Raw genomic sequence first — 24,614 nt, forward strand, 5'->3', positions numbered from 1 at the left:
CAGGCATGCCAATGACAATAGTTATCATTTTTAGCCCAGCTCATCTTCCTGCTCAAGCAGGAACGACGTACCGGTTGGTCCTGTCAGATAAGAGCACCTCAGGTTTGCCAAGGTGAGCAAGGGGGAAGGAGAGCTTCTCCATCATGATACGAGAGGGAAACACTCAGTTCTTGACCTTGATGCATGGAGCGCAGAGCAGCTTTAACCATGGAGACCAGTTCAAGAGATGGCCAGGACAGCAAGCAACCATTTGGACACAGGGAGAACAGGGAAGGGAACCACCTTATATCCAGAGTGACTTCTGGCAGGGAGAAGTGAAGGGGTTGTTCTAACATCCCTCTCTTATGCAGAGATGTAATACTTTTTCCTTTCCTCCCTCTTCAGATGCTTTCCTCCCAGTCCCAGAAGTTTCTAAAGAGACATTGCTTTCTCTCCTACAGCATACATGAATATTTCGAGCACTCACCAGCAAGTCCAGTCTCCTCCTGATCCTGATAAACTGGATGGTGAGCCTCCCCCTGATTACAAGCCCCCAGTGTGCTCCATACACCACTTCTAAAGCAGCTGAGGTTATCAGAGCAACCTCGGGAAAACAAAGGAACATCCTCCCACACCCCCAGCCTAAAAGCTGTTCCTTGTGATCACATTTAGCTCAAGTTTGTAAAATGCGAGACTTATTGAGAATAGGAAAAGAACATGGCAGGATTAGACCACAGCAGTCACCAGTGTACTCCAAGAGCCTCAGCAATTTCCACTCCAACTTTCTTTTCCTCTAAATCCTTCCCCAAGAGACTTTCCATTCCCCTCCACCTCCCCCCACAAAAAAAGCTAGGACCCAGCCTAGATGCTCTCCTCATATAATCTGTCCAAAGCCTACAAACTACTGACTTGTGGTCACCAATGACATAAAGAGGGCTCAAGCTTGCAGGTGAGAAGTAAAACCTCATCTATTTATATATACCCTCGTGGCAATTTGCTTTCACTCACTGGTGTGTCCATCCATCAGCTGCCAAGAGCATCCCAGCTCCTTAGTGCTGCCCTCCTTTCAGCGGGAAGGTGTGGGCCAGGCACCATTCCTGATGGTCAATCTAAATGGAAATCCAGCCTGCACATTTCTATTACTGTTTAACCAGCACCTTGCCTTCTAGACCAAGGTCCAGTACCCAAAAGCAAGGATTTGCTGTCATTTCTGTTCCAGTGAATGCTTTTTCATAAAGGAAAGGAACAAGGAGGAGAGGATCCCCCATCACCAGTAAGGAAAGCCACTGGCTCTCCATCAGTGCACCCTACTGTAGTTACTAGGCTTGCAGGGACAGGAGGTGGGGACAAGCAGTTTTGACTGCTGACATCGGGCACCATGGAAATTCAGCTTTACCTTTCCCCTTCAGTCCTGCTCTGTCCTTTTCCAAAAGAAATAAATAAAATAGCACACTACAGGTGCCACACTGCTTGTGTGAGACGAGCGACAAGCCCTGCCGCAGCACCCAGGTGTGGCAGAGGGAAGAGGACGCTTTGCCACTGATCCAACCGACCCCTCTGATCCGAATGCCTACACGTGAGCAGGCAATTAGCCCAGTTATGGATCTCACGCCATTCAGCTCCGCTTTCTCCTGGGAAACGTGAGATGGGGGGATGCAAGCATGTTACCAGAGAAGCACTGGCAGTTGGGTAACACCACACTAAACGGGAGGCAGAAGGGGTTACAGAGCACCGTGGGAAAGCAAAACCCAATCTCAACATCCCCTCTCACTGCCCTGGCAGTCTTAGGGACGGGCCATTTCACAAGCCCAGGCTCTTCTGCAGAGCATCAACCACCCCTCCAGCACCGCCTGCTCCCCTGGCCCCAGCTCCACGAGGGTTTCTCACCAGCCAAGAGGCCCATGACCGCTTGCAATGTCACACTGCCCACCCAGAAAGGTAACACTGAAATCCACTCCTGTTTTCCATGAGCTAAGCAGAACAGCTTAAATATTACCCAGCACTGCCAGCCCTTGTGATGGGTAAATGCTTTCAGGATCAGGGAGACATCTTTATTTAAATGGCATCTGTATGGCAGGTGGAACATCAGCTTCATCACCCACTTCATTTGTGTCAACCTCTTATGCAACCGGGTGCAAGTATGCCCCGTCACTCACCCAGCCTGTTCGTACAAAAGGACGATGTGCCAAGTCGGGGCACAGAAGGCAAGCATGCTGACCCCTCTATTAAAATCAGCATCATCCAGCTTTTTATAGAAAACAGCTGATCTCCTAAGGACTCCTGTTACCGTAAGATGAATTGCAAAAATTTCGGGGCCTGCTGCATGGCTTGGGATCTGCCCGTCCAGGTAGGTAGCGACTTCGAAACACAAAAAGCTCACAGAAAAGATGTCCAATGCAAATCACTTTATTTTGGGAAGAACAGAGCTTTTTTCCCCACCATGTTTTAGCTTACTCCACCTTCCAAAATAGCCTGAACTAAGTCAAAAAAGGCATGTTCATTTTGGAATGAAGCAGCATGCATACGAAGAGCTCACAGAAGAGCTGTGGCAGAACAACTTGTTCCTCAATAGCTATTCTGAACCATGGCTCAGTAACAGATCCAGAGCACATCTCCATAAACGAGATGTTGTGTTGATCTGACAACCCAGTTAAAGTGGTGGGTAGAAGCTTAAAACCTTTACAAAAGCGTAAGTTCTCGCTGACAATTCCCTTGAACTAAGGGCACACCGACCCAAGAAAAATCAGACATCACTCGCTTCTTTTCTAGAGACCTGCTTTCCAACCTCAAGTGTTCAAAAGTCATCAGTCCAGCCTGAAAGTTGGTAGGGCTGGCTTAAAAACTAGCACAATAAAAATTAGTCTGTTTAAAGTTTCCCCCCTGTCAGCATTCTGTACAGAGAACCCTTTCCCCAAAGCTTTCCTATACAAATCACGAGGCCCAGAACCTTAAGTTTATTTTAAATGAAAGATTAAATATTAAAGGAAATTACAGATTTAAGGGAGAAGGGGCTATAAAAGACTTGATATAGGGCAGAGCTTACAACAAGATCACAATCAATAGAAATCACTGAACATCTTGAACATTAAAGCTAAGACACTGAATATCTCAAATTAAAACTCCATTTTGCTTGTTACTATTATTTGTGATTGCAAGGTCCCAGATCAAAAAGTACTTCAGAATAATGATCTTTCCCCATACTGCTTTCACACAGGCTGAACACTGCCTTTCTGAAGGGAGACAATTTCTTGAAATACAGTGTTAGTATTTTTTTATTATCCCCCCCCCCCCCCCCCCTTCAAAATTTCACTCAGCATTACAAGCACTAGTTAATGCAATCCCTCTCCACACGCACCATTTCACGGTCAGGCTCTCGGTATCCAGGTCTCTGGCATAGTGGGAAAATCTTTAGGAAGCGACATTTAAACAAAACAAACTGCAGAAATTTTTTCCCCAAAAGGTTTCACAGGTTTCGAATTTTACACAATAGCTTGTTTTTACAAAATGTAAATCCAGGATCTGGTTTAAATCTGTGTCTCATTACAGCCACCCTGCCTAAAACATGCCCTTACTTCCTTTTAAGCAACATGAATTTGTTCACCTTAGCCAACTCATACCACATCCATACATTAGATAAATATGCATATATATATAGAGGCATGTGCTGTCTCATGTGGAGCTAGCTATGACCGACACAAGGCTCATTCAGCCAGGAGGAGGGTTACTAAAGCGTTATCTGCACTCGAAGCGGTTTAGTGTTACTGGGCTGAAAGGAAACAGAGAGACATCCTGTTTATAGGCTGTAGAGCCCCAATGGATAAACAAGTGCACCTCAGTTAAAAGTAGACTGGGGAGGAAAAAAAAAAACCACACAAGCAGAAAGAGAGACTTAGCGGGTATCGGGATAATGAAATACCAGCTAAGCTGCATGCCTGGAAGCACGACCCAAGGCCCCACGTGCTGCGGGGCTGCAGAATGTACAGAATGTGCCGCCACGCCAGGGCTGCCGGCTCCTCCGACCCCGGCGCTGCCGGACCCTGCTCGTCTTTCACCCTGATGCTGGGCCGCTTCCTGGCACCCGGTGAGACGACACCAGAGCTATTTTTCCACCCCCCTCCTCTCCGTTCTCCCAACGCACTCCCACGCTGCCGAAGCTTTCTATGTATTTTGTTTTTCATCCTCCAGCAGGGCCGCACCATGGATGGCCGAGGTTTTTGCAAGGTCAGAGCGGGAAGGACATCGTCCAAGGTCAGGGCTCGCTGCAGCCATGCCTCTCTGCTAGTGACGCAGCAATGCTGACAGCCTTCCCTTGGCATCCACCACTGGCAGAGGCGGACCCTGGGCCGGATGGACAGTCTGGCCTAACCTGGTGCCGCTGCTGTCAGCCCGATCACCGGCCACAGCAGGGAGGAGACAGCCACAAGACATGTCCTTCCCACTGTGCTCCTCACAGGAAAACACTGAAGGCCCATCTCCAGGTTAGAGGGAGCTACCACCCTTAATCTCATCTGAATTATCATGGGCATACGTGGGCCTGGCAAGAGTGAGTGGGTCCAGGCCAGAATTGTGGGATGGATGCAAGAAACGGGAGATCTACAGAAAAACGCTATGAACATCCCTCTGCTTCTGGCACTAAGAATGGACTGAACAAAGTGACAGAAAAAAGTGAGGTCCTACCCCAGTCCAGATCCAAGAGTTCCTTTGCCTCCAGTGAGCATAAACCTGCAATACCCACTCACTCTTAGGTCGCCCTTGAAGGGGAAGCAGAAACCCTCTGGCTGCCTAACACCTCCCCGAGCATCAATGCTGTGGCAATGGCAGCTCATGAGGTGAGTTCCTTGGAGCTGCCACGGGCTACCTTCAGCCTCTACAGCAAAACTCCCCCCAGTAACACAGCTACTCTGAAAAGAGTTGGCAGACAAGGATGCCTGGCCAGTGCTGACAACACCCTACCAAGCCATGGGCAAACCCGGGCAGGGAACATGGCCCACCTGCTGGGCTCAGGCAAGTAACAAGCCCCACAGGGACTCTTTCCTACCTGATCGATCTTCATAAGAGGGGTTGACTGCTTCTAATCCCACTTCCCACATGCACATCTTTGTTTCTCCACTGATCATTTCTTCCCCTCACCAGTGAACATGGGAGATGGACCCACATTCAAAGCCTACCTCCTCGCCCACCAGCGCAACAGGGAAAGTTCTAGCCTCTCTACTTTTGGTTACAGGACAAACATCCCACCCCAGCATGCAGAGGAGGATTTGAACAGAGCACCAATACCTCCCAGGGTAAAACAAGAGACTCAGGTCAAGGTTCAGGTGTGTTTGCTCACATCTCTGATGCCTTTTCATTTTTCACTGCCTTATTTTCTTTATGGGCCCAGGAACTCTCTGCAATGGAGATACAAACCCCAGCATGTTCTCCAGCCCTTCCAGTCTGAAAGACTCCACCCACACCTGGTCCAGAGCATGAGCAATGGAGAATTACCCCTGCATGTACAAGCAGAGTTTGCTGAAGATGCCAGCGTTCACCCTCTGAGCACTGCCATCATAACATGGCTGGCACAGCCAATGCTTCACAACCACCACAAAAAAACCACAGCTCTGCAAGAACACACAAAAATGGGACATGCCCACACTCTGACAGGTCCTGGGGATGAGGCAGCACTGCCAGGTCCTTGGTCGATGAGCTGAGGCCCAGGGAACCTGAGCACTACTCCCAAAAGAAAGGCCTGAGCAAGTCATTTCTCATCTGTTTCCTATCCTACCCTTTGTCTCGTGCAACCGAGACGGGTCTGACTCATACCAGGTTTCCGCAGGGCCTGACACAACAGGTTGACGGACTCGCCTTGAAATAACACAACAGTAAGCATGAGGTGACTGTGTCTTGGCCAAGAAGGACCCAAATTCAAGACAGCCCTCAGAGGCACAACTCCAAGGTAAATAATTGTTAATGAACTCCCTGCTCATCAGCTCTGTGTAGTCCTGAAGCCTTTATTTTGCCTTCCTACCAGCTGGAAAGAAAGTTCATTGAGAATGAAAGCCAGTGACTCGTAGGGAGGAGTGACAGATGCTTGCCTGCCTGCATGTGTGAAAAAACTCTGACAGGCAGAAATAACGCACCTCACATGTCTTATGGTGGCAGTGAAGCAATAAATAATCTAATAGACTACTAAGGCTCATAGTAATAATGTTGTGGCCCCTTTTCAGAAGCCACTCCCCATGCCGGATGACATCTGCCATGGTATAGATGTTCCTGGAACAGAGAGATATTTTTAAATCTCTCAATGTGGCACAAAACTGTGAGTGTATCAGCCAAAATACCAGCCACCGTAGCGTTTATATATAGCCTTGCACATACCGTATATAGATGGGAACACAGACAGATACGTGGTATCTAGCAGCATTACAAACAGACATTCTTCTGCTGGTCTTGAAGCACTTGAGAAGAAACTTCCCAGACAGCAGCTCTGCTGGTGTCACCCTGCCCCATGCACCTCTCCATCAGCTTCTACTCCTCAAGTGTTTTAAGTACTGTGTCTCAATTGTCAAGGATCATCAAAAGTCTGTCCCTCCACCTCCCCACGTGTCCCCTCTGCTACAGGGCGCTGCAGTGCCAGTGATCGTGTTTCCCCACACTCCTGAGCACTCCTCTGTACACACATCTTCTGAACCAGAACCCACAGGCCTCAAAACTTCCTCCCTCCTTGCTGAGATAGGTCCTGAGAAGACAGGAGAAGATCTTCAAGGCAGTCCAATTCCCTCAGGAGATGCCTCCTTCTAACACGTGCAAACTCTAGGTATGGTTCCTATTAGAGGCAGGAACAAAGGGCTGCTCGTAAGAACAGAAAAGGACTTGCAAGCTCAAAACTAGCAACAGCTCGCTGAAGAACACCTGTAATCACTTCCCAGGAACTCTACCAGCACCCAAGGTATTACAAGGGGGAAAAAAAATTTTTTTAAAAAAAGGGGCTTGATATAGTGCAATACATTTTCTCACGAGCATCAAACGTGCATCAGCATTTCAAACAGAGCGCCACAGCCTTTAGAACCAGGTTGATGTTTAAGCTCTTGATACAGTTATCTGCCTAATAATAACCCCACAGAGCACTCCTTGTCTGGCTGCATGCCAGACCACATGCAGCCTCTCTGTCCTTTTTTTTTTCCTTTTTACTTTTTTTTTTTTAAACTTTGTCAGACATGGAAATGTTGACTTGAAGAAATTCAGCCTCTTCCGTGAAACAGATTGCCTGAGACTTCTTTTTTGTTATTGAGGAAACCATGATTTGGGGACCAGGGAGGGGAGACAAAGGGGAAAACTCGTGTATTTTACCTTCACATGTGCTTTATTTTCTCCTCTGGCAGGAAACAGTGAGAAAGGATCTGACCCAGTTGCCATCAGCTGCGTTGGAAGTGATTGTATCAGCTCCACCTGCTTAATGTGGGTATTATTCAAGACTGCAAGGACAATGATTTGGAGACAAATCAGCAGTGACTGGCACGTTTTCAAGGGACTAATGCAACACACTTGTGCATGACACAAGCAATCACAATAGCAGGATAGTCTCAAGGTTGGGAGGAGGAAGGAAAGCAGGGAGGGAGGGCTGAACATCTCTGTGTGTTTCTCTGAGGAAAAAGAGCTATTACAAGGAGACTGCAGCTTGTTCAAACATTTCAGAGTTGCTCCACATTAATTCCAGCACTTGGGAGCAACAAAAGAATTGCACCAAGAGATCCCGCAGCTATGACTTGGGGAGGAACACTGAGTCCGTGTCAAGCTTTCAAAGCCTTACAAACTGCGAGGAGTTCAACATGGTTCCTTTATACTCAGAGAAGAACAGCCTTGACAGAGCAGGCTGTGAGGTGCCATGCTTTGCCATTTACACCTGCTATGGATCCAGCCCCACGCACCACCAAGCTCAGGTATGGTGTAGCCCCACTGAAGCAGGTCCTGTAGACTATTCCTTATAGCTGGTCCACTTGTGAAAAGCAGTATCAAAATAACAAAGGAACCTCCAACAAGCATGTGGACAACGGTACAGGGTTGAGCAACTGCTGCTGAAGCACCACAAAGGCACTTAAATGGGTGGTTTTTAAAGGAAAAGATAAAAGGGAAAAGGAAAAAAGTCCTCCTTTGCATGTTCCAGCACAAGCAGAAAGACCCAGGTCACTGCTGTAGCTAAGCAGGAGGGCAGCAGCAGCGCTCGCTGTGCTCTCTTAAGCTCAGCGAGGCTGTTCTGAGCAGGTGCCCCACTGCCACCACTCAACACAGTGCTCTGAAACATCCTCATGCCTTTCTTCTTTTTAATCAAACTAACTATACACAAACAGCATCATGTCCACAGCAGGCCACTGGTATGACATCCATACCCCCAGTAAGACCCTGTGAAGTTTTAATGGGCAGGTCATGCCCACAAAGATTTTGCCACTGCCTGTTCTGCCTCCACCACGTACCCCATGCCCCAGCAGTTTCACTCTGACAACTTCACAGGTTTTCACCAGAATAGCTGCTCAGAGACAGCAGCCTGCTCGCAGACACAGTGCGTAGAGCTCAAATGGAGGAAAAGGCCTTTAGCCCATTCTGTACCTTATTCCTCCGGGATTAGAGTAAATAACATCCTGATGTCTTGTCCGAAGCCCTGAGAAATAGCAGAGTGCTATACCTGCCCCTCTCAACTGCTGCATACACTTAAATATATGTACTTAAACATATATACCCATATACACACACAATGATGCCAAATGACACTCCACCAAAATAAGCAATGTCAGGCATCGGACCCTCATGACCCAAATGGGTGAGTTTTCATATGAATTTACCACTTTTGCCCCTACACAATCAGGGAGGTGGACGCAAGCCAGGAATGAAGGCAGGCATCGCCCTTTGCAAACACCCAACGAGCCTAACTGAAAACACCAAGCCCAGCACCTTCGGAGACGTCCCCCCACACACCCCGCCAGGGCAGGCGGTTAGAGATGAAAAAGACCCACCAGGAAAGCTCTTCCGTAGGAGCTGATATTTCAGCTATTAAAGAAGTTTCTGTTTAAACAGACATTAATTGCATACACTCAGGAATTTCTCAGTTTTACCACTTAAAAAACACCCAAAGCCACTTTGAGGCTTTTCCTTTTTTCTCTCCCGCCTTTATTTGCTCTGTAAACACATTTGTGTGCACCCTTGATCCCGTACCATTCCATTTCTGTGACAGCCGCTTCGAAACAGAGCGGCAGCTACCCAGACAGCTCACTGCATCACCCAACTCCTCACAAGACCTTCTCCCAAGTCCAGGATGAAGCAGAAGATGCCGTTGGTGCCGTTTGTACTACCAGATAACATTATCAAGAGTGAGCGCCCATGAACTCAGTCACCTCCCTTGCAGGTTGAATTTGTCCCACCAAAACCCTACCTGTTAGCAGTGGGGTTTGTTTATTAAAACAGCGTTGCAAGTTTACCAGCAGATCAAGGCCTTGCTCACGGCAGGTGGAAGATGTGCTGTAACCGCAAATACTTTTCAGCCTTTTGAAGAGGACGTTGAGGTCAGCACAGTGGTATTTCCCATCCCATTCACAGGCATGCGGCACTTGCCGCACCAGGCGAGAGCAGCAGATGGGTACCACCTGATGGAAAGTGCCCCAGAGGAGAGCAGCCACCAGCACAATTATGGCTAGCTGCTACAGTAGGGCTGCCCATAAAGGTGTCCCTGCAGACCCCGGGAAGAAGGATAGGACAAAGGGAGTCAGGAAGTTTGGATCAATTCTTGGCCCTGCCATATATGCGCATACGAATACAGACATACATGCTTATATACATCTATGCAGTTTTGACCAAGCCCCTTAGCCTCCCTCCCTTACTGGTCAGTAAATGGAGGGTAATATCACTGCCCTAAACATACTTCAAAACCCAAGAACTGCAAAGCCCAGCATCTCCATCTCCACCCCATCACTGCAAACAGCAAGAAACTTCAGCAAGGATGCACCACTAAAATGTCTCATCAGCCAAAGGAAGCAATCGGTGGCACAAGCCCAAAGGGTTGCTGGCAGATATCCCACGATACTTTCTATTATGTCCCTTTATATTGCCTTATGCCTTGCACATCTGTTGGCCTCCCTCCCAAAGAGGAAGGCTGGGAGTGACTCCTCTCATCAAACAGGTCTGCTCCATGCCTCAAGTGACATGAAATCCCGAGAGCAGACAGGAATATCTTTCGCCTCTGAAAGCGGGTCATCTCCACCATGCTCAACCTCAGCCCACCCAGAAAGCAAGGTCTGAACCAAAACTCAGACACCTTTTAGCTAGGCTGGTTATGCCACTGACCTACATGCACCAAGAGACACCACCACTAAGCCTAGCAAAGCAGCCTCTGCAGCATCTCATAGAAGGGGGTTGGGAGAGGGGAGTCATTTTTGGCAATGAAAATGTAATGGAACATTTTGTATCGATCGATTGTGGAATGAGTCATTTTTAGAGTGACTCGCCTCCTCTTCCCCTCACTTCCCCACCCCCAAATTATGGACTGCAAGAAATGAGCCGAGATAATGGGCAATTTCAGATGTTCTAAACTCAGGTTTTTCTCCTGCTGGAACAGTGTACCACGACAGTAGATGGACTGAGCTCCAGAGGAGATGCCCTTCATGTTCCCATGCCTTTTACCAGCTACAAAGAAGTTGTGTCTAACTAACGGGTAATTAGGAAAGGGCTAGAAGGATGGGGGACTACTTTGGAGAGGAAATGAGGAACTAGAAGGAAGATCTGGAAAGCATCAGCAGTGACAGGAGACCCAAAAAACAGATGAGGATCAGACACAAGCCCCCCCAAAAAAGATAAGCAAGCTGGAGGGGGATCAAATTGGGGAGGGAAAGGGTCTAGGTGAAGCTACTACTGGTGCTCCAGAACTCTGTGGACTTTCCAGTCTACAGGCACTTGCCAGGGTATAAACGCCAAACATCAAGGATAACTACTTTCAAAAAGAAAAAAAAAACAGGCTGGTGATGGTAAGGACTGAAGGAGTTGAGGAAGAATTTGAGGATGAAACAATACCCCTAAGGAAGCTGTAAAAATCCCAAGGTCTTTTTAGGGATCTGAAAGCTGCATACATAGGAATCAGATGACCCCAGCTCAGTTCCATGGAAGTTAGCACACAAGGACCTTTGTGCAAAGAGCACTGCTCTTTTACTGGGGAATGGGTATGGCACAACGTAAACCACTGATCCCACCTATATCCCATCAAATGTCACTGAAGTGCAGCCTGCTGCACTTGAAAGCCTACCCATACCACATACATCAATATTAAATATATATACACACATGTGCCAATCTCTGATTTGCTAAGTCTCTAAGAGGACTAACTTTGAAGGCATTAGGCAGAAGGTGGCAAGTTACTTATGCACTTGCGCACACAGGATTGCACAGTGTGTAACCACCCAGCACCCCACCAGCTGCACGGGGCACTTGAGCCCAGCCAAGAGATCTTCCGGCTCTGGACTTCAGCCAGGACCAATACTCTCCATTCAAAGAAACTGGTACATCATATGCTGGGAGATGACTAATCGCAGTAGCTGAGTTACAGCATAGCTTTTAACACACAACGAAGAGACGTTAAGGTCATCTCGACTCTCATCTACAGCATCCCACAGTATCTCCTCCCACGGCCGACTCTGCTCTTTTTTTCCTCCTACTTCTTTTCTCGCTTTCTACCCTCCCCTTCAACCTCCTTTCCTTTCAGGTCTTCTCACCTCCTTCCATGCCCATTTACCCTCCTCTGTCTATCCACTCCTCCTGCATCTCAAACACCCTTCTCATCACCCACAACTCCCACCTCAGAAGTTCTTTTCTTCTAGGAATATGCTTTATCTGGATTTCCATCTCCAGCAATCACCCATGCGCTCCGTTCCCCAACCCTCAAGTGTATATTTGTCTGCCTGGGATTGCAGACTCTTTAGGACAAGGACTATCATCTTCCCCACTTTAAAGCACAGTATACATTTACAGGGCAGGTAAATGATAAACAAGCAGTCTCAGCATTTCAGGGTAGCTCAGCGTGGGCTCTCTCCACTGAGCTCTCTTGGTGTTTGCCTTCCCTCCACTGCAAACTAATCTACCCATAAGACTTTCTTTCTTATCTCTCACCTACAAGGTTATCACTTAAATTTATCAGCATTCCTCAAAAATAGTTGAGAAAGGGAGATGGGGAAACAAAGGGCCTTTACCAGCCCTGCTCACCCATAAACTCAAACCTCAAGATGTAGAGGAGCTTGTGGGAGCACCGCAAGGGGAGAACACAGCCAGAAATCACTCACAAGAATTATTTCAAACCCCGCATGCTTCATTTCTATTCAGTTTTCAGTGGGATTCAGGATAAGGTGACACACGCAGCTGTTTGCTGGAGGAACATCTATCCAATCTACATTGGCTTCCACCAGTCGAGTGTGTCTTTGCCTTTGGAAGGAGGTTCGAAGAGAGGCATGTAGGCTGCTGAAATGGAAAGCTGGGGTAAGGAAAAAAAGTTATGAAGTAAAGATTACTCACAACACACAGGGCATCAAAAGCTGACTAAGAGGCAGCCCATGCTCCAAGGAAAAAAAATAAAAACAACAAAAAAAAACCCCAAGAAAAACAGCAGTGAAGGCAAAGACTCCCCTCCATGTCAGGGCTGAGCCGATGCATCGAACTGGCTGGTTGTTTGGCAACAACGCCCATGCATGATGGGGGATTTGCATAGCGGGAGTAGCACTTCTCAGGAATCAATGTGATAAAATGCTCATTCAACCAAAAAAATAAAAAGAGAAGAGGGCAAGAGTTGCTAGACAGTTCACAGAGTTGACGCTATCAGATGGTTCCTTATCTCATGAGAACTTGAGTTGTCTGGGGTTTCCTAATGCCCCAAGTTGCTGCTCTCTGGCCCTCTGCACTCCTCTCTGCTGTGTGGACTTCACCCCCTGCCTCCCCCTACTCGCCAGCCCCTCACCTACACAAGGACATCACCTCGGTCGCTTCAAAACACCCATTTCCAGTGCCTTTCCAGGTTTGAGAAATTCTTCACTGAGAGCATGCTCAAAAGCCACGTCCTTCTCTGTTCCCTACAGTCTTAACAGCCTCTACGAGATTATCTGATGTAGCTTTCTTACACTTACACATCTCAGTAGAGAATCAGCTGATAACTAACAAAGCACTGTGGGCAGCACGTGCGGCAGGAAGTATAAGCGATAAAGTTGTTATGCTATGAGAAACCTCATCCAGACCCTTAGGAAAAATTACAATTTTTGTTATTGGTGTCACCTGAACTCACCAGCTATCCTCAGACTACACAGCAAACAGGAGTGCCTTCAAGTAAATAATCAGGGGGGGCGGGCAGGCATTCAAACCACCCTGTGATTAAAAGGAGATGGGCACTGAGTCAGCAACAAGACAGACACAATGAAAATTAAGAACAAAAGCCGAAGACAAAGCAATCACCTAGAAAACAAGAGATCACATAAGAACAAGTCAAACCAAGAAGCACCCCTTCTTTTGCACTGAACGCACTTCTCTGCCTAGCAGGATTTCATGAGATAGAGATTGAAGAGCTGGTGCTTAACGCTGCCCCTGGAGACTTGCCCAGAAGTTTTTACATCGCTCAGCACCCTGTGCATAAAAGGGCAGCAGTAGTGACGCCCCTGGTGAACTCCCACTGGCCAAGCTGTCTGGCAGGTATAGCTAAAAAAGCCATTTTTGGAAAATACTGCCTTTTTATAGCTTATCTCAGTGCAGACAGCTGCCTCTCGTCTCTCAAAATAGCAGGATTTAACAGCCATGTTTGCAGGGACAGATTTTAAAGGTTCCATCTTCTAAGAAACAACCTACACATCCAGAAACAGGAGGCCAGATTTGTTTTGATACTGGAACCCCCTTCCATATGCTAAGCATGCCCACGGATTTGCAAAAACCCTGCTCTGAAAACAGGATGTTCATTCAGCAACAGGCGACAAGTAACTTGTGTTTTCCTTCCTATAGAGTCTCTTCCCAGCGCAATTAGAGGCAAAATAGCACACGATTAGGCTGATACTGCCTTTTGCTGAAAATCGCTGGCTTTTTATAAATAAAATAGTTGTGGAGGAGAGCATTAAACACTGGAAAAACAAGACTAATAAGTTCAGTAAAAATACCCCGCAGCTACAGCTGATCAGCACCTCTCTGTTGTTCCTCTTTGGGTGGAAGGAGCCAGGATCAGATCCCAAAGCCTTGTTATGATTTGTTTGAGGTGATAAAGACAGAGCCATGGGCTGTGTTCCCAGGTCAACCCCATGGCTGCAAACCCCAACCCTGTGAGCCTGGAGGACCCTCTTCAGCCACCCCGCCTCTATCGTGCTTGTGACTGGGATAATGTTATTTTCCTACCTTTTAGCAATAACAAGCTTTTTAAGATAAAAAGCACTAAATTCCCATGAACTTGACACTGAAAGAGCTGATGCTAAGGATGTAGATGTCTCTGAATGTAGCAGGGCCTTGCAAAATCTCCATGGTACCACCTTTTACTAGCAACAGTTGGACCAGTTGTCTATAGTATCTTCCTCATTATGAGTTTTTCTTTTTTTTTCTTTTTTTTTTAAACTGAATGAAGGGGTACTAAAGACAACGACCTGCTGTGAAATGACCGAAATTCCCATGCAAACAACCCATTAGCAGTGTTCAAATGCAATTTAAATTACTAGTTGTTAAAGTGCTCCTCAATTTCATGGTAAGTTTCCAAGGAAAATTACATGCTATGTACTATTTAATTGATTGTTTTCTACTTCTTAACATCCATTTATTCCTTCCTCCTGTCTTTTCCTTAATTTCAAGAGATGATAATGACTTTTCAGGGAGGAAGGGGGAACAACTAAGGGACTTGAAGAGATATTTACCTGAAGAACAAGGATGGAGAAGGGAAGTGGCTGCCAAGGAACAGGCAATTTCACCGGAACTCATCCCTGTGATATTTTCACAGTAGGGGTGTGAGACAGCACAGCACAAGGACTTCTTTCCTCCCCACCACGGGCAGCCAGGCTTTCAAAACCTGATGTTTCTTTAAAACGCAGTCATCCCCCCATGTCAAGCAATAAGCAATTGGGGAGCCTTACGCACAGTTAACTATTAGAAGATGGTGGTAAAGGGACAAGAGCAACTTGTTTCCTCCTCCCGGGCATGCTAGTCCTTGAACTGACACACTCACTGGAGGCAAACAAGTTTTTCTCATTTGGGAAACCTCATTCCAAATGCAAATACCTAGTTCACAGGAGCACATTCCCCTCCCCACCAAAGTTAACTGAAGAATTAGGCTGCAAGTGAGACCTCCTGCTGCTTGCAACAGCTGTTACACAAGAATGTGTATTATAAAGCTAATAACAACAGACATTCCTTAAAAGCCTGCACTCTACTCAGATCCTAGGAAGGAGCAGCAGTACGATTAGGTAAGGTGCCATCTGGAAATTCCTGAAGTAACAATATGCGTTAGGATCACGTCACACCAGCAACATGTATCAACTTTATGAAATATTCCATATGACTTGGTTTACCTTTAAGCAACCAATGCAAAAATATTTCGTGCTCAGAAAAGTATGACTTTATTAGGGTGAATGAGATGGGTTTCACAGTACCACTCGGCACAAGGCTGCGAAGCACCCACCTGTCTGCGGAAGCTGAACATGAACCACCACGTGTAATCCAGAGATTTGCACTTTTTCCCAAATCTGCCATACGGTGCCTCAGTTTCTACACCCGCACACCAGGATAATACAGCTTTCCTCAGCCTGCAGGCACGATTTAGTATCTAAGGGCTCCGAAACCTTTGCTTACAGAAATGCAAAGTATTGTATGTGTACAGCCATCTAGGCTCGTAACCTTGTCTCGCCTTCATCCCTTCCATGCCCACGTGTGCTAGTGCCATGCTATCTAGGGCAGCTTCTCTTACCTGCTGTTGGGCACGTACACCCAGTCCTTAGCGCACACAAAATCCCCTCACAGCACCTGAGTCGCACAGTGAGAGGGTCACCACCATGTCCTCTGCGGTGCCAGCCCTGGATCAAACAGCCAGGATGAAGGATGGGCTGCGAACCAATCCTCCTTGCATGGGAGCTAAAGCAAATCCACTACATTTAATACATCATTATAAGTGACAGAGAAGCTTAAGAAAGGCAGGCACGGAGCTCTCTGAGCATGCCCAACGTCCAGTGCCATGGAAAGCTTCTCAGATTTGAGTGTTTACAGGGTGCCAGGCTGCAGGAGGAAAAAAAAAAAATCTTTAGACAGCTGTATTAATTTACAGGTCAGCCCTTAATGGCTCTTTTCCTGGAGCAGAAGAAAATCCGCTGTGGATCCTGGTTAGCATCAACGATCATTGGATCTGCCCAGGTCCTGGAGAAACACCAGATGGAGAGCCCTGGCTGCCTGCAGTTCTGGCCATGGCCATCCTCCGGAACCCCCCAGCCCTGCCCAGCACCCGTCTTGGGGGACACAGGCGACAGGTGGGGAAGCTCATCGTTCATAGTCCATCCAGCTCTCAAGTCACGTCCTCGCAGCGATGCCATGTTGCACAGAGAAGGATAGGCACGTGATGATTAACGACCCCAACGTGCTTCCCCAGGCATGCCAGAGTAGCACTGCCCAGAGCCCTGGGTTATGGCACCCCGGCACTGCTCATCCTTGTCTTCCAACAAGCAGCCTGTCCTGGTGAGCGGGAAAGGCGGGAAACTGCGAGGGGAACAGAACATCATCATTTCCAGTCCCGCCGTGCTGTCCCCAAAACACCAAGCTCGGGCACAAGCAGCTGGCGAAGCCTGGACGTGCCACATCCAAGTGCCACCAGAAGCAGGGACTGTCCAGGGCACAACTGTGCGGAGGAAGCGCTGCGTGGGGAGGAGACATCGCCCATTGCACAGGGCCACGTGTGCACACGCAAAGGCAAAGCGCACAAGGAGCGATACAGACCACCAGCTCGCTGCCTTCCACAGCTTGGCACCACCATGCACGACAAGATGGGTGGCTCCATGGAGAGTTGCTGGGCTGAGGCTTCAGGTGCTGCAACAGCTCCATACACCTCCCTGGCACCCCAAAAGCTGCAGTAATCCAAGCAACTTATTGAAACAACAAGGATTAAAATGCAGCTGAAGTCTGCAAACTCCTAACATGTCCCACCTGCAGGAATAGATTTCAGCAGTCCCTTTCATCACCTTTTGGGTCCAAGTACTTTTCAGCTCATGCTCCATCCTCATGCAAACTAAGCCAAGTATCTTGCCCTGCCCAGAACAATCAAGCCAGTTTCGCACCTCAAGGACCTGCTGCAAATCCACATCTCTGGAAAAACCAAACTTCACACTGAGTATTAATCCCTATTTAACAGGACAAAAGAAAACGATCAAGAGATTTAACTTTCTAACAAAGGTCTAAAATTTAAAACAGGGGAGTATAATAACAGGTTTGAATCAGCCTAAAAATATCAGTTAGCCAAGAAGACATAAAAATCACTAACCAACAGTAGGAACTGTAAAGGGTTTTTCATCAACACCCCTTCCCAAGTGAAAGGACAAAGTGCAGTGTTTGCTGTCCGAGGCACAGGACTGGCTGCTACGCAACCCCCGGAGCAGCATTAAAAGTACTCTATACATGTTACATGCTCCAAATGACAAGAGGAATGCGGGATGGTGGATCTCCACTCCAGATTCCCCAGCATGGTTTTAGCTGCCATGAATAAAACAGGAAGCAGAGCATCTTCCAGGTTCCCCCCACGCCCCTGACTGTCTGGATGAACTGTGGTTTCCTTTCAGGAAAAAGAAAGGAAAGGGGGGGATGTGCAAAAAAAGAGAGAAGCAGCTAGCTGCAATATAAGACAGATTAAAAACTCCACAGTAAGGAAAAATAAAGAATAACAGGAAAAAACTGACACTGAACCTTCATCCAGTTACAGCAGCTAAACTCCTTCAGTTCCCTAACAAAACAGAGTTAAATATTAACATTTGAGAGAAATATATCCATACGTTATGCAGCCTTTTTAACACACACTCTTGCTTATGAGACAGAAATCACACTTAAGCTATATTTTACTTGCTGACCACACACATATCTACTCATTTAACTCTACAGTGCTCTGCTGCCTTGCTGCATTAGCCAGTGAAACTAAAAGGAAGAGCGTGACTGAATGGGAGCTGGCTTAAATTATCTTTATACCTAGGCCTGAAGAAACATTTTGCCTTTGAGACCAATCCACTAAGGCATCTTTCCCTGCTACAGAAGGTTTCATTGGGTCCCTTGCTGTTGACTGGCGATCCACATGCCTGCCTCCACCAGCAACGCACACGCTTTGATACAATCCATCTGACTAAACAAAACCAAACACAAAAAAAAAAAATCCCAAGTTGCTTGCTAAAGCAGCAATGATGCACTTACCAGCATCCAGGCAAGCTCCTTCGCTAACACGCTTCCCTCTCGAACGGATCTAATTTGGAACAAGGTCCAGGAGCAAGAGAGAACTGAAAACTGACCACAACAGGATTCCAAAACAAGAAAGGGGGGGAAAAAAAAAAACCTTACTACAGGAATTCAAATCGTGCTTCTACCAGACCCTGAGTCACCTCCCCTCCCTTGCAATAGATCAGAGCAATGGGTAAACATTTCCAAATATGGAGATCAAAACTCCAAAGGATGTCAAAAAAAAAATCACCCTTCTCTCCCTGGCTTTGGCACAGCGATGACTTGCCCCTCTGGAGCCTGAGCTGAGCACATCACTGTCGCTGACCCATGCTCAGCCCAGACACGGGGCCACGCGTCACCATCTTGACCTGCGCTTTGGAGGTTCCTGGCTCGATGGGTGACACTGCATCTGTTTCTTCCCAGGGATGCACAGGGAGATGTAACAGGGCAGCTCCAGGAGCCGTTGCCCCTCACCCCTTCAGCAAATCTCCCTCTCTTCCCTCAACTCATCAGCAAAAAACCTCCCAAAACTATTTTTTAGAGTCCTCTTTAAAGACAAATAGGAAAATTCAGGCTGTGTTTTTAGCGACACTAGCTCAGCGCCAGAAAAGGCAAGGCTCAGCAATCAGTCCCACTAGAGAGGTCCTGCTGCCAGGTCCCACACCACCTGCTTACCTGGGGCAGGGAAAGATTCCCTGGCCAGCTCATTGAGCTGGTGCTTTGCAAAAAGTATGTATTTGATTTTACTTCACAAAAGGAAAAAACACAGCTCTGTGGAAAGGAGCACGCTGCCTGGACAAGGCAAGATCTCCCTGCAGGGAGAAGGAGCCCCACAATGGCAGCACCCCTTGATCTCTACTGGGACACTAAGGCAGCATTCCATGGCAGGTGGGAACAGGGGAGCGCCCACCCTCCCCATCCCTGGGAGATGGGCGTGACAGTCAATGCTCAAGCCCATACAGCAAATTTAGGAGGCAGGACAGCTATGCTTAGGGGGCACAACTGTCCCTGCAGAGCCTGCCTGCACATGGGAGCAATATACTCAATGCTACCGCTCCCACAGGCATTGCTCCTCGGCTGCAACAGCCAACCTGCAGGCAGCAGGGAGGTGACTATGCCTGCCAGCACGGAATGACAGCCTCCTGGTAGCTGTAGCCATCAGCTCCACGAGCAGGCAGCCTCTCAGGAATGTGCAAATCTGGACGTTTTCAAGACGAACAGGCTGCTGAGGCGATCCAACCAGACCAGAGTGATTCCCCAGCACCACCCACATGATACTATTTAATTTATAGGGAAGGAATTCCAGAGCTGACTCTGCCCATGTATGGCCAAAACAAACTGTAAAAAAGTGACATTATAGTACATCTGGCTTTCACTGGTACCGAAGCGCAGGCTTCGGGAGGAGCCAAAACCCTGCAGTGACAGGGGCTGCACAATTACCTCCAGTAACTAGGCAGAGGTTAGGGGCCCGTAGCAGCATAAGTTTAGTACCCAGTATCACAGGTGACAGAAAAGACGTAAACCTTTGCTGTAGAAGAAAACAAAGCTTTCTGCCTTTTAGACTAAGAACCACATTTAACTTAGTGATTCGTCCACTGCAAAAAATAAACCTTGCCAGGCAGCACCAGCACACATCCTTTACACTGGCATGCTTTAAAGAGCCAACAGTCCAAGTGGCATCAGGACAACATTAATGCAATGTGGACTGGGACTAGCTCTCCATGGGAAGCTAATCAACTATTTTTCTAAAACCACCACTAAAACCTCCTCCAGAGCCATGTGCCGCAGCTGGGCCACCAGGAGCATTCTCCATGGTCAGAAATGGGAGACATTCTGAGCACTGTGGTCACCATGGTAGAAGATGTTTCAAAATGAAGGCAAGAAGGGTCAGGTAGGTACAGGTTTTACAAACTCTGACTCAGTTTTCCAGCCCCTTGCAGAAAACAATTCCCAAGGTATTGCTTTTTGCAAGGACAAACAGCAAGATGAAGTAGGGAATAATATAAGTCAAGAAAGGGAACAAAAGCATGGAAGGGGACCAGTTGGAAGAGCAGAAACCCCATCCCAAGTGTGCACCAGCCCTTACTGCTCTGGAGTCCTGCAGCACGAACAGATCGGGGTTCTCTTTACCAGTTAAATGCCACTGCCTCGCCTGCCCTGCCAGCAGGGGAAATATTAGCTGTGTCAGCTCAAGAGGCAAAGGGCTTACCGAACCAGAGAGGAATGCAGGCTGCAGTGGCACACGCAGTGGGGACAGGGAAACGAAACCCAGGGGAACGCAGGCGGCTAGTGCTGCCTCTGCCTTGTGCTGGGGTCAGGCAGGGTACATTTTATGGCTCCTGGGGTTGAAACCTGGGACTAACGTCTTCGTGACCTTAGAGGGACTCCTGTGCCAGAAACGAATATAGCTGTTAGAGGGACTGGGAGCTCAGGGGCCTGAGCACACGAGGACAAGCTGGATCCCGGCTCCTGGCACACAGCCCTGGGCTGTTTTTCAATAAGCACAAGTTGTACTCATCGGAGCGGGAACAAGCGCGCGTCTCCTCTGAGCAGCATTTGCTGATTGGAGACCCACCATGCAGCTATTCCCCCAGCTTCACATTCCCAGGGTTTAGGATCTCCCCTCGATTTCCCAGCTGAAATGGCATTATACCCTCTCCCTTGCTACTGTGCTCACTTTAAACAGCAGTACCTAAGCATGAGCTGGAGCTCAGTGCCTCCGATTTAGAGCACCTTCATCCCCACACAGAGAAACCAGAGGGATGGACATATCCATGGTCCAACCACAGCCTAACCAGGAGCTCCCTGCTACGTGGCCCCACAAGTCCCTCTCCTTGCCACAGTCCTAACCCTGGAAAGTAAAAGCTTGAGGGACTGGGAATAAAATCTAACTCAAGCCTCCTGCACAGCAGTACAGATCATTATCAATCAGCCACCAGGTCAGGCGTGGCTAATTTCATTTAAATGACATTACATAAGCAGGATGACTGAGAATATTTAATTCATAAAAATGTCTTGAAGAGGCAGAGAGCACGACTTGCGTGGCGTACATAAGACAGGGACTGCTGCAGTGTCGCAGGAACACAGACCACATAATGCAGACAGCAAGGACCAGGGATGCTCACATGCATACATGCACAACTATACACACATACGCCTCCTCCCCCAAACGTGCACAAAAGCAGACTCGGGACTTGCAAGCTGAAGTCCTGTGCAGCCAAAAGTTAGCACAAATGTTTGTGACAGTTCCACTTTGCAGGCAAAGGCAAAAACCGGGTGCAGAGGAATAAATATAGAAAGAAGTCAGGCAGGCAAAGCAGGTGCTGGCTTGTAAAACCTTGGCCACAAAGTCTCCCCAGGAGGTTGAATCTGGTAGTTTTGCAACAGCTCCACAGAAAGACAGAAGAGACAGAAAAAGAAAAAAAGAGAACATGAATGCATATGCATTCTTTTATTGCCATATATAGTATATACAGACATTTGGTATATACACCCCCAAGCTCTCATATGCCACCATATAGCATATACTATATATGTATCACGCATCTTTGTTTCCATGTGCCTAGATTTGTACAGCATGTGTGTATATATATATATGCATGTGCATTTCTCATGCGTGCCTTTGTCATTACCCCCCACGTCACCTCTCCGTGTGTGCTGTCACACAACACATCGCTCGACAGTGCGTGTCTAAAGCCTCAGCCTGGAATGACTTCTGAACACTCACAGCTTCTCGCTGCTGAGCCCTTCCCCACCAAAGCCTCTGGGTGCAAGCACCACCAGGGAACCATCAGTTTGTCACATATTTTCCAGTGATCCCACCTCCCCTCTGCACTCCATTAGGAGAGGACTTTATTTTTTTTGCAGAGAACCATGAACAAGGTGCCACTGTCAGAAAAGCCACAGATCGTTCTGAGAGGTTGCCCCTTGCATTTGAGAAACACGTTTACGTACCAGTTCTCACGCCACACAGCCTTGCTAGTGGTACGAACTCAGAGCAGGGCTTTTGGAGACACACAGGGCTCCACCAGAGTCACGACTTTGGGTTTCTTTCCCAGCCCTGCGAAGAGAGAGAGATACCCGTGTGATGCACACCGGATGGGCCTCTTAACGGCTCATCTCCAAAACTTGCAGTTTAACCCACACAGCTTCTGGGAAACGCAGCATTTTCCTCCCAAGCTTTCTTAGGCAGAAGCCTCCATACTCCCAGAATCCTTTTGGCACGCCCCAAAAGCGAGCATCACCACCTCAAACTGGGCCAGTGACCAGCACCGGCTGTCAGCTGCCACAGCTTGGACAACAACTTGCACCTCCTCAAGCCACAGCTCCTTTACTGCTCTTAATGTCCCTAAGAAGGAAGGGGTAAAAGGAGACAAAATAAGAGAAAAGGGTGAATCCATCACTCATCTCTGTGACCTCAGGCACAGCGAAGGAGCTAGGAGGCATCATTTAATTCAGGCTGAAGCTCATGGGGTTTACCACTACCATGCGCGGAGCTACACCACCATCCAGTTCACCAGCCCTCCACCTCTCAGCATAGCTTTTTCTCTGAGGAGCTCTGCCCAATTCCCATCAGGGGCTGCCTCACTCTTCCCTATAGTTGCAAAGCAGACACAACCCTTTCTTGAAGTGACCGACTCGGTGCCATTTTTCCCCTCTGCAGAAGATGAAAGTAGAGCAGAGGGGACAGACAGGCCACGCAACCGCTGTCTTGCACATGGCATGCCAAAACACATGGCAGGGTGCATCCCACAGAGATAGGCAGCATCTGAATCACACACTCCTTCCTGCCCCCGCCAGCCCACGGCCAGCATCCCATCCCAGCCGCATCCTGGTTGCTCTGACAGCCCTATCTCTGCTCATGACAAGCACAGGCTTGCCTTGTCATCACCACTCAGCAGAGAAAGTTACTGCTATTTGCTGCTGTAATGATGGAAATGCTCAGTTCAGGCTTGTATTTGTTGTACCTGTGCTGCTCATGAGGGAGCACGTGAGCCCACAAGTCTACAACCAACATGCAGCAAAATGGAAGAGTGCTGGCGGCTCACAGTCCAGGTCCCTCCTCCCTGTCACACAGTGAGACGGCTTCCTGCACCTGCCAGCACCCCTTGTCCCCCACACCATGCCTGATGCTACGGCAGCCAGGAGAGCAACAGGGCTCTCGCCTCTCATGAGCGGTAATAGATCTCCATTGTGCCAACACCACAAGAACACACCAAGGTCCATCCTGACCCAGGCAGCACCTTCCCAGCTCAGTCCCATGGTCCCTGTGGTGGCACCCAGCCCTTATTTCCCCACGGGGCTGGGCATGCATAAAAGTCCCTAGGCCCCTCAACATTCCCCTCAGGTGTGATGAGGACAAATTTAACTGGAGATCGCAATGGCCTCTCCCACTCAGCTGCAGGCTTGGGACGAAGATGAGTAACTGCAGGGTTTTCTTGCTGGTGAAATCAGCCAAAGGGCAATTTCTCTCCATCCATCAAGGAGCAGACAAGTACAAGCAAATATTATGGTTGTGCATGTTTACTTTTCATTTTAAAATTATGTAAAGTTATATACAATTTAGGTCCTTCCCACAGGCTCCTGGCAAAATGCCCTTTGGTCTTATCTGCAAAGGCAGAAGACAACAACATTCCCCTCTGGTTCCAACACCGTTTCAATTCGACTCACAACAGCACCTCCGGGAGCTCCAGGTAAGGCAGTATTTTTTGGGACCCAACGGGTGTTTAAAACATCTTGGCTCAGGCTTGTCTTTCACCAGATTTAACTCAAGAAATGTTTACAAGATCGCTTATAGGACTCAGCAGGCTTGGCAAGTTGAACCGCATCTTCCTGGCTTTACTTTCCATGCCAGCTGTCCCCATCACATTGTGATTGGGGTTCCTGCAGCAAGGTGAGCAGGACCCCACATACCCCCCCTTAGGGCAGCCAGCTGAAGCCTACTGTGAAACCACCCTCCCCAGCAGCAAGTGGGGCCCAGCATGGTCCTAGAATGGCAGCAACCCACTGACGCCCAGGCATGCACTCTCTCCTGGCTACACATCCACAGCCAGGCAGGACAGGAACAGCCTGACTGGTCACAGCAATATCCACCTGTCCGATCTGTCAAACTACTCCATTTGTGACCCCACTTCTTTAGCAGATGACTGCAAAAGTCAGTCTGGGTCTGAGCGCAGAAATACCCAGAAAACAGACATAGAGGACAGACCCAAGGCACC

General features: G+C 48.1%; 1 protein-coding gene across 13 annotated transcripts in view; it reads right to left on the reverse strand.

The window, feature by feature from the left end:
• Positions 1-24,614, reverse strand: part of LPP (LIM domain containing preferred translocation partner in lipoma) — a 344,459-nt gene that overhangs the window by 298,825 nt on the left and 21,020 nt on the right. For 6 of the 13 annotated variants that reach the window (XM_054834699.1, XM_054834691.1, XM_054834705.1 and 3 more), the window contains one exon: positions 22,351-22,456. The exons of 4 other annotated variants lie outside the window; for them this stretch is intronic. The gene's annotated coding sequence lies outside the window, so the exon portion shown is untranslated. Of the gene's footprint in view, positions 1-18,372; positions 21,696-22,350; positions 22,457-24,614 lie in introns of those variants that run through there. 3 more of the 13 variants (XM_054834695.1, XM_054834702.1, XM_054834700.1) reach the window with 2 other exon arrangements.

This window comes from Grus americana, chromosome 9 (genome assembly GCF_028858705.1).
Source record: "Grus americana isolate bGruAme1 chromosome 9, bGruAme1.mat, whole genome shotgun sequence".
Taxonomy (NCBI): domain Eukaryota; kingdom Metazoa; phylum Chordata; class Aves; order Gruiformes; family Gruidae; genus Grus; species Grus americana.